At 47.6% G+C, this 12,704-nt stretch overlaps 1 long non-coding RNA gene across 1 annotated transcript in view; it reads left to right on the plus strand.

The window, feature by feature from the left end:
* The first annotated feature begins 1,444 nt into the window (after window positions 1–1,444).
* The window catches only part of LOC310707487, a 31,940-nt gene continuing 20,680 nt past the window's right edge, over window positions 1,445–12,704 (plus strand). The window contains exon 1 of the long non-coding RNA XR_014526502.1: window positions 1,445–1,567. This is a non-coding gene — a long non-coding RNA (uncharacterized lncRNA). The remainder of the gene's footprint in view (window positions 1,568–12,704) is intronic.

Below are 12,704 nucleotides of genomic sequence, written 5' to 3' on the forward strand. Positions count from 1 at the left end.
GCTGGTCCTACATGGGCCAGCAAAAAAGGCAAGGGGAAATTTATATACCAAATCCTGTATAAGGGGTCAGAGTGAGTCTAAGCCAAAGGCCAGGTGGAACAGCTCCATCTTGCAGGCCCTGCGGAAAGATGTCAAGTCCCTCAGGGCCCTGGTCTCTTGAGACAGAGCGTTCCACCAAGTCGGGGCCAGTGCTGAAAAGGCCCTGGCTCTAGTTGAGAATTTCAATCTGTATTTAGTCTACTGCTGTGTTAATCTTTCAAATGTATTCAATCATTGTTGCTAATTCTTCTTAGTGATAATTTTATTGCTTCATCTTTCATGTAATCTGCTATTTTGTTTTTTTGTTTTTTTGTTAAAATCAAGCCAAATATAAATTTCACGAAATGAAATGAAAGAAACAACAAAACTAATTGCCTTTCTGCACACAAGGACCTAAGCTAACCTCAGCATGGTCAAGGATTGAAGAGGGTTGTGTAACATCAGCCCCTGTCATTGGCAGGTAGTATAAAGTGTCTTGATTGGCCAGGCCTGTTGTCACTCCAAGGGAATCTTGCCTTACTCTGGTTAACATTGGGAGTGATGGAGGAGAAGGATGGAGGAGAATTTTCATCTGATCTACCTATTGAAGCAAAACCTACTTTTAAAAACTTTTTTTTTTACACCACCCAGCCTAATAGACCGACTGGAAATGAATCATCCTTCAGAGTTCGTGCTTTATCTGAATTTTGTGATGCAGTCCTTGGCTCTGAAAAATGCACCCTGTGAGGTCCCTGCGAGGATTTGCGGGGAGGGAACCCAAAGGATGATCTTCTCCGTTAGAGGTGCATCTGTCTCTGTTATGTACTGAGTTGAATAGGATCCAAATGCAGCAGTCTGATTGGTCCTAGAACAATAGGCTTCAGAATGCAGCAGCCTGATTGGTCCTAGAACAATAGGCTTCAGAATGCAGCAGTCTGATTGGTCCTAGAACAATAGGATTCAGAATGCAGCAGTCTGATTGGTCCTAGAACAATAGGATTCAGAATGCAGCAGCCTGATTGGTCCTAGAACAATAGGATTCAGAATGCAGCCACCTGATTGGTCCTAGAACAATAGGATTCAGAATGCAGCAGTCTGATTGGTCCTAGAACAATAGGATTCAGAATGCAGCAGTCTGATTGGTCCTAGAACAATAGGATCCAGAATGCAGCAGTCTGATTGGTCCACAAGAGCCACCCAATCCAGCTCCAGGTGGAAGTGAATCAGCAACCTGATTGTCCTACAGGAGAATCCCGGAATTAGCCAATCACGTGGGGCCCATTGTGTAAATAAAGTATATAAAGCAGACATTTCGGAGGAACTTCTATTCCTCCTCACCACTATGAGCTGAATAAAGAGCATGAAATCCACTCTCGACTCTGAGCATATTTCAGTCTCCAACATGGCTGGTCTTCTGGTGTCGGACGAAAATAACAGCAAAACTGAAATGAGCAAAAGGAACGAAAACATGAGGACACTTTTGCCGGAGCATGGGTGGAACTTTATAATGTGCACCAGCATCCAAGGAAATGAAAGGCCAGTCCCAGAGGTAATTGCCAAGTTGTGGATTTGAGTAACAAATAGTCTTCCTTGTTTCTTGGACCTGGACCAAAGGAGAGCATTTCTCTCCCCCCCCCCCTTCCTTGAGTCCACAATTCACAGATGCCGAGGACTCATCAGAGACAGGGGTGGGCGGTGGAGAATGTCAAGTTTTTAAATAGCTTCCTCCTGCCACTCAGGCGCAAGCGGCAGAGGGTATTTTATTCCTCGCCACGGCCTTCCAAGCAAGGAAGCGGGAAGACACCTCCTCTCCCGGTGCTTCCACAGAAAGAGAGAGTAGAGGGATGATGAGTTGCTGGAAACATTGTGCGGCGTGTTGACATAGGCTTTAATCTGTTTTCAGTTGATTGCTGATTTTATTTTTCATTCTTTAACCATACCAGCTGGTAATTTTATAATGTTATTCCCTTTGCAAACTGCTTCAGGGTATTTTTTTTCCATTTGTGTATAACCAAGCGGTGTATAAATTTTAGGAAATGAAAGTTCTCGGGTGGCGCATGAGTGTGCGAGCAAAGGACTTGCAGGCCTGCATGGCATTGTCTTCTGTGGAACATAGGCACGTAGTCACCATCTGGCTACCCCTCCCTCTCCGGAATCCATTTTAATTTAGCTCCTGATTAATACCCCGTTCATTCCCCAAAACCACAAAGTAGTCTAGGTTTGCAGCCTGCCCTACTGAGCGAGACGAGGAGGAACTTAATCGGTTACATCTGCCCTGAGAAAGGGGCATTGTAAAACTTGTTTTCTTCTTGATGTTGATCAGATCTATTTATATCTCTCTCTCTCTCTTCTTCTCTCTCTGTCAAGACTCAGTTTTCTACTGCAGAGGTTGGTGGCGTCTCAGCCGCCCCTCTGATAACTAGGGAGATCAGGTCCGCTGAGGGACTGATTTCCCTCTCTGCATTCACAGTTCTCTCCTTCGGAATTGCTCTAAAAATATCTGTGTGTCCAAAGTGGAATCATGTTTCCACCGAGGGCTGATTCACAAGCAGAGACTGCAAGGTGGTGCCAAACCCTCCTTCTCTCCTTCCTTCCGCTTATCTCATATTCAGAGGTATAGTGCTTTGGTGGCTGGAGGTTCCATTTTGCTGTGAAGGGTGAGCAGAAAAAAAGGGCTATACAGACCTCCTTGAGATCTTTCTAATAGGTGCTTGGGTCTAATAGATGATTAAGATGGACCAGGCTTGTTTTCTCCTGCTCTGGAGGGTAGGACTTGAACCCGTGGCTTCAAGTTACAAGAAAGAGGATTCCGACTCAACATCAGAAAAAAAAACTTTCTGGCAGTAAGAGCTGTTGGACAGTGGAACAAACCCCCTTGGGAGGTGGTGGGCTCTCCTTCCTTGGAGGTTTGTAAACAGAGGTTGGGTGGCCATCTGCCATGGCTGCTTGAGCTGAGATTCCTACATTCCAGTGGATTGGACTAGATGACCTTTGGGCTTCCTTCCAACTGTACGATTCTTTGAGTCTATGGTTCTATGGCAGACTGGTGGTGCTTGAGTCCCTGGGCTTTTTATGAGAGAGAGAGAGAGAGAGAGAGAGAGAGAGAGAGAGAGAGAGAGAGAAACTACCCAGTGGGATTTCCCTAAGTTTGCTTTTAAAACCACTGCCTGCAACTGCAAAATAACGGACCAGCGATATTAGAAAGATCCTTTAGCTCAGAGTTTCCCGCAGAGGCAGCTGAACCTGAAAGCTGCAAAGCTCTGTGGGGGACTGATTTGAGGTGCAGTTGCTCCGTATTTCCAGGATTACGCCCTGATATCATCTGTCGGAAACAGCCAACCAGCGTCGAGATCAGAAGTTCAGTGATGGCCTGGACCACTTCCCAAGATCTCGGTCTTGTGGGCTGCCAGTGGCTATTCTGTGTCCTGCAGGCAGAAGGGAGGGAGGGAGGGTGAGAAACTTTTGCAGAGAGAGAGAGAGAGAGAGGGAAGATGCTTGGTTTGGGGAGAGTGACACTTTGCAAGGCTGGTACGGGGGGGGGGGGGTTGCCACTGGACAGATCCCATTGGCCAGGCCCCCGGACGGCCCCACCCCTCTGCAAGTGTAAAAGAAACCTTCGGAAAATCCTATCGCCAAATGCCTCTTGACCCCATCGCGCTTTGCCGGCTGACCTTATTATACACCCAGAAATATTTATTTATTTGGCTTGGTTGACACCCAGAGAGGACATCCTGGGAGGAAATGACTTTTGAAGCAGCCCCGTATCCCACCTTGCCATGCTGCCCTGACGCTTACCTCCAGCGGTGAGTTTCCTTCTTTCTTCTTCTTGTCAGCCTGCATTTGCTGTGCAAATTTTTTTTTATCTCTTCTGCTATCAGATGGTGGCAGCTGGCTGGGCCGGGCTCCCTGCACGCCTGTCTGTGTTGTGTGTCTCCGAAGAAATATACCACTTGCTTCACGCTCTGCAAGGCTGATTATTATTTTTGGCCGCCCGGTTAGTTATTGTTCCATTGGAGGCAACCCTCTGTTTTGGCAGTAAATAAAGAGGGGAGGATAGGCAGAAAAGCCTGCCCGGAGGACAGATCGCTTGACAAGTGTCATACAGAGTGACTGAAGACAAGAAAGGACCTTGGGTCCTGCCAGCAGAGTAAAAGAAATAATAATATCTATATCTGTGTCAATCTGTATGTTGACATCTGCAGGAGACCCAGAGAAGATGCAGCAAGCCAGTGTAGCTGAGTGTGTTCCTAGCTAAATAAATAGTTCCAGAATTCCATGTGCATTCCAGCATGTGCGTACACTGAGAGAGAGCACCCTGAGCATCTCATTCAGGGGAGAAAAAGGCAATCTTTGGATGCAAAGGAATGTGTGTGCATCAGAATGAACAGGGCAGGTCCCAATATCTGAGATGCTTGAATGCTGTGGATAGTTCCTAAGAGCCTCAGGGTTGCTGGGCTGCATCAGAACAGCTCCCAGGGTTTAACTACTATGAAACTAATGGAGCTTAACCTTCGGGGACCCTAATCCCAGAGGGACCCCAAAAGTGCCTTTTATCCATGTTGCAGACCCTCCAAGAGTCCCTATTTTCCAGGGAGAGTCCCAGATTTACAAAAGCCGTCCCAGTTTCTGATTTTTGCTCCTGGAATGCCCCGCTTTTCCTTAGGACATCCTTATTTTCACCAGAGAAATGTTGGAGGGAATGGCACGGCTTTAAAATTTTGGGTCTAGTAGAATCAATCTGTGTCGCATGACTCAAACTGATAACTTTTTTTGTTGTATATTTCAACAAGCCCCAAGTTCGAGATGTTGTAAATGTAGGAAAATTCCTGACGTGGCCTGGTTTTGGGGTGTAAAAATGTTGCCGGGGGGAATTTTGCTGAATTGGCAAAATGTAAGGGAAAACTCGGGTGTATGGCGACAAGATGGAAAAAGCAACGATGGGAGGAAATCACTATTTGGGGGTGGGCTTCCTAAAAAAAGAATATAACAGTGGTTACCTGGACCTCTTTCCTGGTTGTGAAGAAGCCCCCATAACAGTTCAAGTTTCAGGGCCCCCTAAATGTAGCTCTGCCACTTCCCATCATCTGTGCAGAAGTTTGTTTCCAAGAAAGGATGGTTCACAAGCAGAGCATGCTAAACGCTGGTAAACCTTCTTCTCTCCTTTGTTTCATATATCTGGCATTCAGAGATATGTTACATAGGTACCATTTTGCTCCAATGGCCATTGCCCGCACGCTCCACCTTGCCCGCTATCCTGTTTTCAAACCATCTAGTCACCTCTGTCCCCCACATCTTGTGCCTGGGGGTTGCAGAAGTTAATGTCCCGCTGCTTGAACAGTCGCTTGCTCAGCTTTCAGTGTTTTAGCTTAATCGCATCAACACGAGGACAGTTGCATAGACATAGGCTTTGGTTTCGATGGCTTTTCCAGATGTTGTGATGGCTTTTCCAGGTTGTGGTGAGCTGGGGATGACAGAAGACACTTTGCATGTGCTCAGAGGCATCCATACTTATAATGGCTGAAATCCCACTTACCTGGGAGGAAGCCCTGTTGAATTCTGTGGGTTTTACCTTTGAGTGTACATGGCTAGGATTGCAGTCCCTATTATCCTGCCCTGGATTTGAACTAGGTCTCAGTTCCTAGGAAACCACCTGCTTCTGGATCTATGTATTGGTCCTTGCCATTTCTGATGGATGTCTGGTTGTGTCAAGCTCTCAGTTATTGGGTTCTGATTTGCTTGCTTGGAAATCTGATCTTCGGAGACTGTGGTTCAGTGATCGAGTGTTTGCACTGTGTGCAGAAGATCTCAGGTTCAGCCTCCGATGTCATCTCAAGGCACGGCTGGAAGACAACCCTGCCTGAAATCTCAGAGAGCTGCTACCAGTCCATTTAGACAATACAGATCTGACTTACTATAAAGCAGCTTCCAATGTTTGTTTTGACCTGGAAGAAATTCCTCCCAGTCTTATGTGTGCAGAGGCTGGGAAGCATGAGGAAGAAAAGGACTCGGCATATGCTCAGAGGTGGGCTGTTGTGTGCTACCCTTGTTGCAAAGCTTTAGTCTGACATTGGGAGGGGGAAATGGTTTGGGAACATGCAGAGCCAAGACGAGCTCCGCTATAGGGTTAATACTACTAAAGAAAGTGTGCCTCTGAGTATGTGCAGTGTATATTCTTTTTTGCTATTAGGTATGTGGCATTAGTGAGCAGAGCTTCCCAGCTAGATGAAATGTGATGTTAAAGCTGGTTTTTGGAATTTCACCCATCCATGGCAAAGGTTTCCTTTCAAGACCTCTTGCATTGCCTAAGAAATGGACTGAGGCTGAAATCCTAACCATGTTGACCCAGAAATAAGTCCTACTGAATTCAGAGGGGCTCGCTGCCAGGTTAGGTGGTGGACTCCCTTTCAGTGGAGGTTTTCAAGTAGAGGTTAGATGGTCATCTGTCCGGGATTCTTGAACTGTGATTCCTGCATTGCAGGGGGTTAGGCTAGATGACCCTTGGGGATCCCTTCCAACTCTACAATTCTGTGATTCTCAGTGTGGTTACGACTGCAGTCTTGGGCACTTCATTGTGCCTGGGTCTCTTTCATTGCTGGTGCAAATATCACAGGGATGTACAGACATATAGCATTTGACTGGGTAGGGTGGTCATGCTGTTTAAGGTAGATAGGAAGATTCAAGGTACAGTGGTACCTCGGGTTAAGTACTTAATTCGTTCCGGAGGTCCATTCTTAACTCAAACTGTTCTTAACCTGAAGCACCACTTTAGCTAATGGGGCCTCCTGCTGCTGCTGCACCGCAGGAGCACGATTTCTGTTCTCATCCTGAAAAAAAGTTCTTAACCTGAGGTACTATTTCTGGGTTAGTGAAGTCTGTAACCTGAAGCGTACGTAACTTGAAGTGTATGTAAGCCAAGGTACCACTGTACCTGCACCAAATCTCTGTTGTCCATATGATATTATCCTCCAAATCTCTCTGTTTCCACACTTTCCCCTCCCTCAATCTGAGGTTTTTCCCATACAGTTTCTCCCTTTTGGAGTTCCTTTGCTCTGAAAATGTTGGACTGAGAGAGGGGGAAGTGTGGGAAGGCACTGATTTGGAGGAGAGCCAGTGTGGTGTAGTGGTTAGAGTATCAGACTGGCGGACCGGGGTTCAAATCCTCCACTCCGCCATGAAGCTCTCTGGGTGACCTTGGGCCACTCACTGCCTCTCAGCCGAACCTACATCACAGGGTTGTTGTTTGGGGGATTAAATGAGGACGGGGGAGAAAACCACGTACGCGACCTTGAGCTCCTTGGAGAGAAAAGTGGAACAGAAATGCAATATAAATAAGCTAAGATAAATACGGACAATGGAGAATTAATGGATGTATATAAAAAAGCATAGGTGAGCCCCCTCTTTCTTTAGCTTAATGGGATTTGTTCTTGCACGGTGGTCTTCTTTAATCTGCTCGGCTCTCTTTGCTATGTTCCTCTTCGCTGCCCCATTTGGCAGGCCTGTGCAAAAAGGAGCGGGCCCAGCTCCATCCAGCAGGGAACTTGCGGTGTGAAATTGCAACCAGCTCTTGTACTTCAGATGGCAAGGCTTGGGGAATGTGGAATCCAGCCCAGGAACAGGGTAGCATGGAGGAGATAAGAAGGGAGTAGAAGGCAGGTCTGTTTTGCTTCTGAAATCATCCACGGCAACAGCCAGTGCCTTACCAGTTTCTGGCTGTAAGGAAATCTCAGCAGCACAGCTGCCCGACTGAAGGGGACTCTCTGGGTTTGGACAGTGATGGGAAATGGAGAGGGGGCAGTTGAGATTCCTGCATCGCAGTGGGTTGGGCTAGACGACCCCTGGGATCCCTTCCAACACAACAATTCTATGATTCTGTGACATGTTACCAGAAGGCAGAATTATGTGCCTTCCCAGAAACGTATCTTTCCCGCCGCTGAGACTGAAAGCAACCACCGCCGAGTCCACGATGGCTCTGTAATTGCGATGAAAGGCTCAATGCTCCCAGCTATGCAATTACACCCCCTGCCCCACCAGAGATTAGACAGGGGGAGGGTTGTTTGCAGACCAGCCACTCCCATTTCGGAAATGACAGCCAGACGGTGCTACAGCTCCGAGGTGTAGGGGCTCGGATTAAGGGCGGCTTTGAAAATGTTGCACCTGTTCCCTCTAAAATACTGTGCTTTCTGCTCCATCCCTCCCTGCCCCCAGCGCCTCGACACAAAACCGCCATCAGCCGCGAACGTCTGTATAATTCTTCCTACCACATTGGTTGCCAAGTGGGTGGCGTGAAGAGGCCTGTAAAACCGCTGGCAGCAGGTGGCTCGAGTGAGTGAGCCTGGCCGCAGGGCAACAGAAAGGGGGAGCAGGCTCTGAGTTCAAGGCTTCCCTATTAGTATATTATAGCTCTTAACAACTTGCGACCAGCATCCCTGTGAGATCGCCATCCCTGTCGGTGCCTATTCGACCCCTTTGATCAGCAGAACTGGCAAAGTTACAGATACCACATAATGCCCCTTCCACATTTGTAAGAAATCAATATTTTAGGGCAACAGCACCTAAACTTTGGAACTCCCTGCCTATTGACATCAGGCATTCACTTTTGCGGCACTCTTTTCAGTGCTTCCTAAAAATATTTTGCCTACCCAGACTACTGATATTTCAAAAAAAGAAGAAGATTTTTTTTAAAAAAAAATCTCTCTTTTTTGTAATTCTGCTTATTGTTTGGGTTTCTTTAAAAACAATAAAAACACACCACTTTGAGAATTGTTGCTTAGTCGTTTAGTCGTGTCCGCCTCTTCGTGACCCCCTGGACCAGAGCACGCCAGGCACTCCTGCCTTCCTCCTGCCTTGGTCAAACTCATGCTGGTAGCTTCGAGAACACTGTCCCACCATCTCGTCCTCTGTCATCCCCTTCTCCTTGTGCCCTCCATCTTTCCCAACATCAGGGTCTTTTCCAGGGAGTCTTCTCTTCTCATGAGGTGGCCAAAGTCTTGGAGCCTCAGCTTCAGGATCTGTCCTTCCAGTGAACACTCAGGGCTGATTTCCTTCAGAATGGATTGGTTTGATCTTAAACAACCATAAAATCATACAAACATAGAGTTGGAAGGGATCCCAGTGGTCATCTAGTCCAACCTACTGCAATGTAGGAATCTCAACGAAAGCATCCAGGACAGATAGTCATCCAACCTCTGGTTCAAAACCTCAGAAGGAGAGTCAGCACCAACCAACCAATCAATCAATCAATCAATCAATCAGTCAGTCAGTCAGTCAGTCAATCAATCAATCAATCAATGTATAGCCAATGTATGTACACAGCTTTGTCCCTATGTTCAGTGCAACATGTGAACAAGCCTGTGTGGTGTAGTAGTAGTAGTAATAATAATAATAATTTATTATTTATACCCTGCCCATCTGGCTGGGTCCCCCCAGCCACTCTGGGCGGCTTCCAACAGAACACTAAAATACAATAACCTATTAAACATTAAAAGCTTCCCTAAACAGGGCTGCCTTCAGATATCTTCCAAATGTCTGGTAGTTGTTTTTCTCTTTGACATCTGGTGGCAGGGCGTTCCACAGGGCGGGCGCCACCACCAAGAAGGCCCTCTGCCTTGTTCCCTGTGACTTCGCTTCTCACAGGTAGGGAATCACCAGAAAGCCCTCAGACCTGGACCTCAGTGTCCGGGCTGAGCGATGGGGGTGGAGACGCTCCTTCAGATATACTGGGCCGAAGCCGTTTAGGAAAGACCAGAGTTTGAATCCCCCCTCATCCGGCGAATTTGGGCCGGCCTCTGACTCTCAGCCTCCCCTCCCTCGCAGGGTTGTTGTAATGATAAAATGGGGAGGGAAAGAAGCCATGTACGCCACCTTGAGCCCCCTGGAGGAAAGGTGTGGCGTGGATGCGATGAATGAACCACACAGATTCCCCCAGGCTCCAGCAGGCAGCCTGCAGCGGTCGGCACTGGGAAGAGCATTGCCCCCTCTTTCTGCTGCCTCGCCCTGTTCTTCCTCCCTCCTTCCTCGCGGGGCTCTCACCTGCCTCCTCTGTGAGCCATCCAGGGGGCTTTAGATGTTCTAAAGGAGATTTGGAAGGAGAATAGGCTCCTAAGCTGCCTGTCTGAGAGAAGCCCAGATCGAGTCTTTTAAAGGATTACACAGGAGCTGATTCCCCCGTTACTACTCTGGCTTCTTTTCTCTCCCCCCCCCCCCTCCAACAAAAACCACCCCCACCTAAGCCCTAAAGGGGGAGGCAAGCTAAATATTCCTGATCTTTCATGTGGTCCCTGCCTTGGAGAAAGCTGGGAATGGGAATTAAGGGCTCAATCGCCGGGTTCTTCAGATGTGCTTTGTGTTTGCGGGAAACGCTCTAAAATGGATTTCTCCCGTATCAGCCTACGGGTTCCTTCCTTAAAAGTGAAATTGCTGTGCCAATTTTGTATGCCTCTGCAGGATTTGGTGGGGTTCTGTTTGTTTGTTTGTTTGTTTGTTTGTCAAAAAGCAACAACAGCAGATTTCCCCAATTATGGCTCCAAGTGCCTTGGAAGTCAAACAGCTTAGTTCCTGAACGTTTTGGCACCCAAACATTGCAAACCCAGAAGTGAGTGTTCTGGTTTCCGAACGCTCTTTTGGAAGCCGCACATCCGATGGGGCTTCCAATTGGCTCCGGGAGCTTCCTGCAGCCAGTCAGAAGCCACGCTTTGGAAGTCGAACGTTTTGGAAGTCGAACGGACTTCTGGAACGGATTCCGTTCAACATCCAAGGTACGGCTATATGTAAAGAGATGAGGTCTGTTTCACATGAAGAAGTTTGGAGCAAGGTAGCAAATTACCGATGGAGAGAAACAGGACTGGCATGAGATATTTGGGTGGCTGAGGCAAAGCACAAGGTGGTCCAAAAATGAATCTTACTTCAACATTGGAGACAGGATGCTAAGAGTCCTTGTGACAGCACAGCAGCATGTCTGAGGGCTCAGGAGGAGAAGCCACAGGGTGCCATTGCCGGCCCTGAGCATCTCTTATAGAATTGTAGAATTGTAGAGTTGGAAGGGACCCCAGGGGGTCATCTAGTCCAACCCCCTGCATTGCAGGAATCTCACCTAAAGCATCCATAATAATAATGATGATAATAATAATTAATAATACTAATAATAATTTTATTTATACCCCAGCCAGAGCCGGGCTTGGACTAACACCAGTAAAATTACAATTAACAAAAAAAAAAAAAATTAAAATACAGGTTAAAATATAATTTAAAATGCAGCCTTATTTTAATAATAGCCCATAGATCAAAATCATAAGGGGAGGGAAACATCAGGGTCAGACTGAGTCCAAACCAAAGGCCAGGCGGAACAACTCTGTCTTGCAGGCCCTGTGGAAAGATGTCAAATCCCGCAGGGCCCTAGTCTCTTGGGACAGAGCGTTCCACCAAGTCGGGGCTAGTTCTGAAAAGGCCCTGGCCCTAGTTGAGACCAGTCTAGCCACCTTGCAACCTGGGACCTCCAAAATGTTGTCATTTGCATGTTGAGGTCCCCAGGTCCACCCCAATAACTCACACATCACACAGAAGTTTTTGTTTAAGATTTTTGGCATAATTTTGGCCACAACTTTATTAAAATACAAATTTGTGAGTGGTTGCGTAGGCATTGGTTGCGACTATCTGCCCCCACCATGGGGGACAGACTGACATTCCGCACGATGCGAAAGTCAGAATGGGGGAAGACACTTGGGGGTTACGCGGAGCAGGGAACCTGCCCTCACCCCAAATGCAACCAGGAGCTCATTGCTATGGCCCGAGCCCCCTTGACAGAGTGGACAAGCAATAGTTAGCCCCCAATTCCTTTAACGGAATCCCTTGCAGCAGCAGCATTAGAGGGGCAGGCACAGCCAATCCATGCCCCTCAACCAACCAAACCATAAACCAATGCCTAACCGCGAACCTTACAAGTTGTGACGATTTGCTATGCAGTAGGCAAAAACCAAATGGCCCCAGCCAATCAGCCAGATGGACAAAATTCCTACCAGGCCCCCGCTCCAAAGCAGACGACCCCATGACAGGCATAGCAAGGTCAAGGCGAACAATCCTATTCTAGGGAGGGAGGGACGGGCAATCTGATGCACAGGCGAAAAGAGGAAGCCCTAGCCTCGTGCAAGGAGTTTTACTATTTCTGGCTGTCAATCAAAAAATGGCAACATTAACTTCCTCCCAACAACAAGGGAAGCCCCAATCGTATCAGTGGCCAATGATCAATTAGCCCGCCCCCCAACTTTGGAGTGTCCTGGCGGCCCCCACCGCAACACGTGCTCTCCATGAAGGAGAACACGCTTTGTGGACCTTAATGTCCTCCGCGGGGCATAACAGGAGAGGCGGTCCTGTAGGTACGGGGGTCCTAGGCTGCATAGGCAGATGGCAGATGACCATCAAACCTCTGCTTACAAACCTCCAGGGAAGGAGAGTCTGCCACTGCCAGAGGGAGTTTGCTCTACTGTCAAACGACTCTTATCATCAGAAAGTTTTTCCTAACGTTTAGACGGAATCTCCTTTCTTGAATCCATTGGTTTATTTTAAAGGTGGGTGAACTCATCCAGGTCACCTTGGATTCACTTGGAAATGATGGGAGGACTTCCACACACGGAAAATCAGAAAATTCAGATCCAGCAAAATTCAGCTCAAGAAACAGGGTTCAAGCTCATAAC

Source organism: Podarcis liolepis, assembly GCF_965112155.1.
Source record: "Podarcis liolepis genome assembly, chromosome: 5".
Taxonomy (NCBI): domain Eukaryota; kingdom Metazoa; phylum Chordata; class Lepidosauria; order Squamata; family Lacertidae; genus Podarcis; species Podarcis liolepis.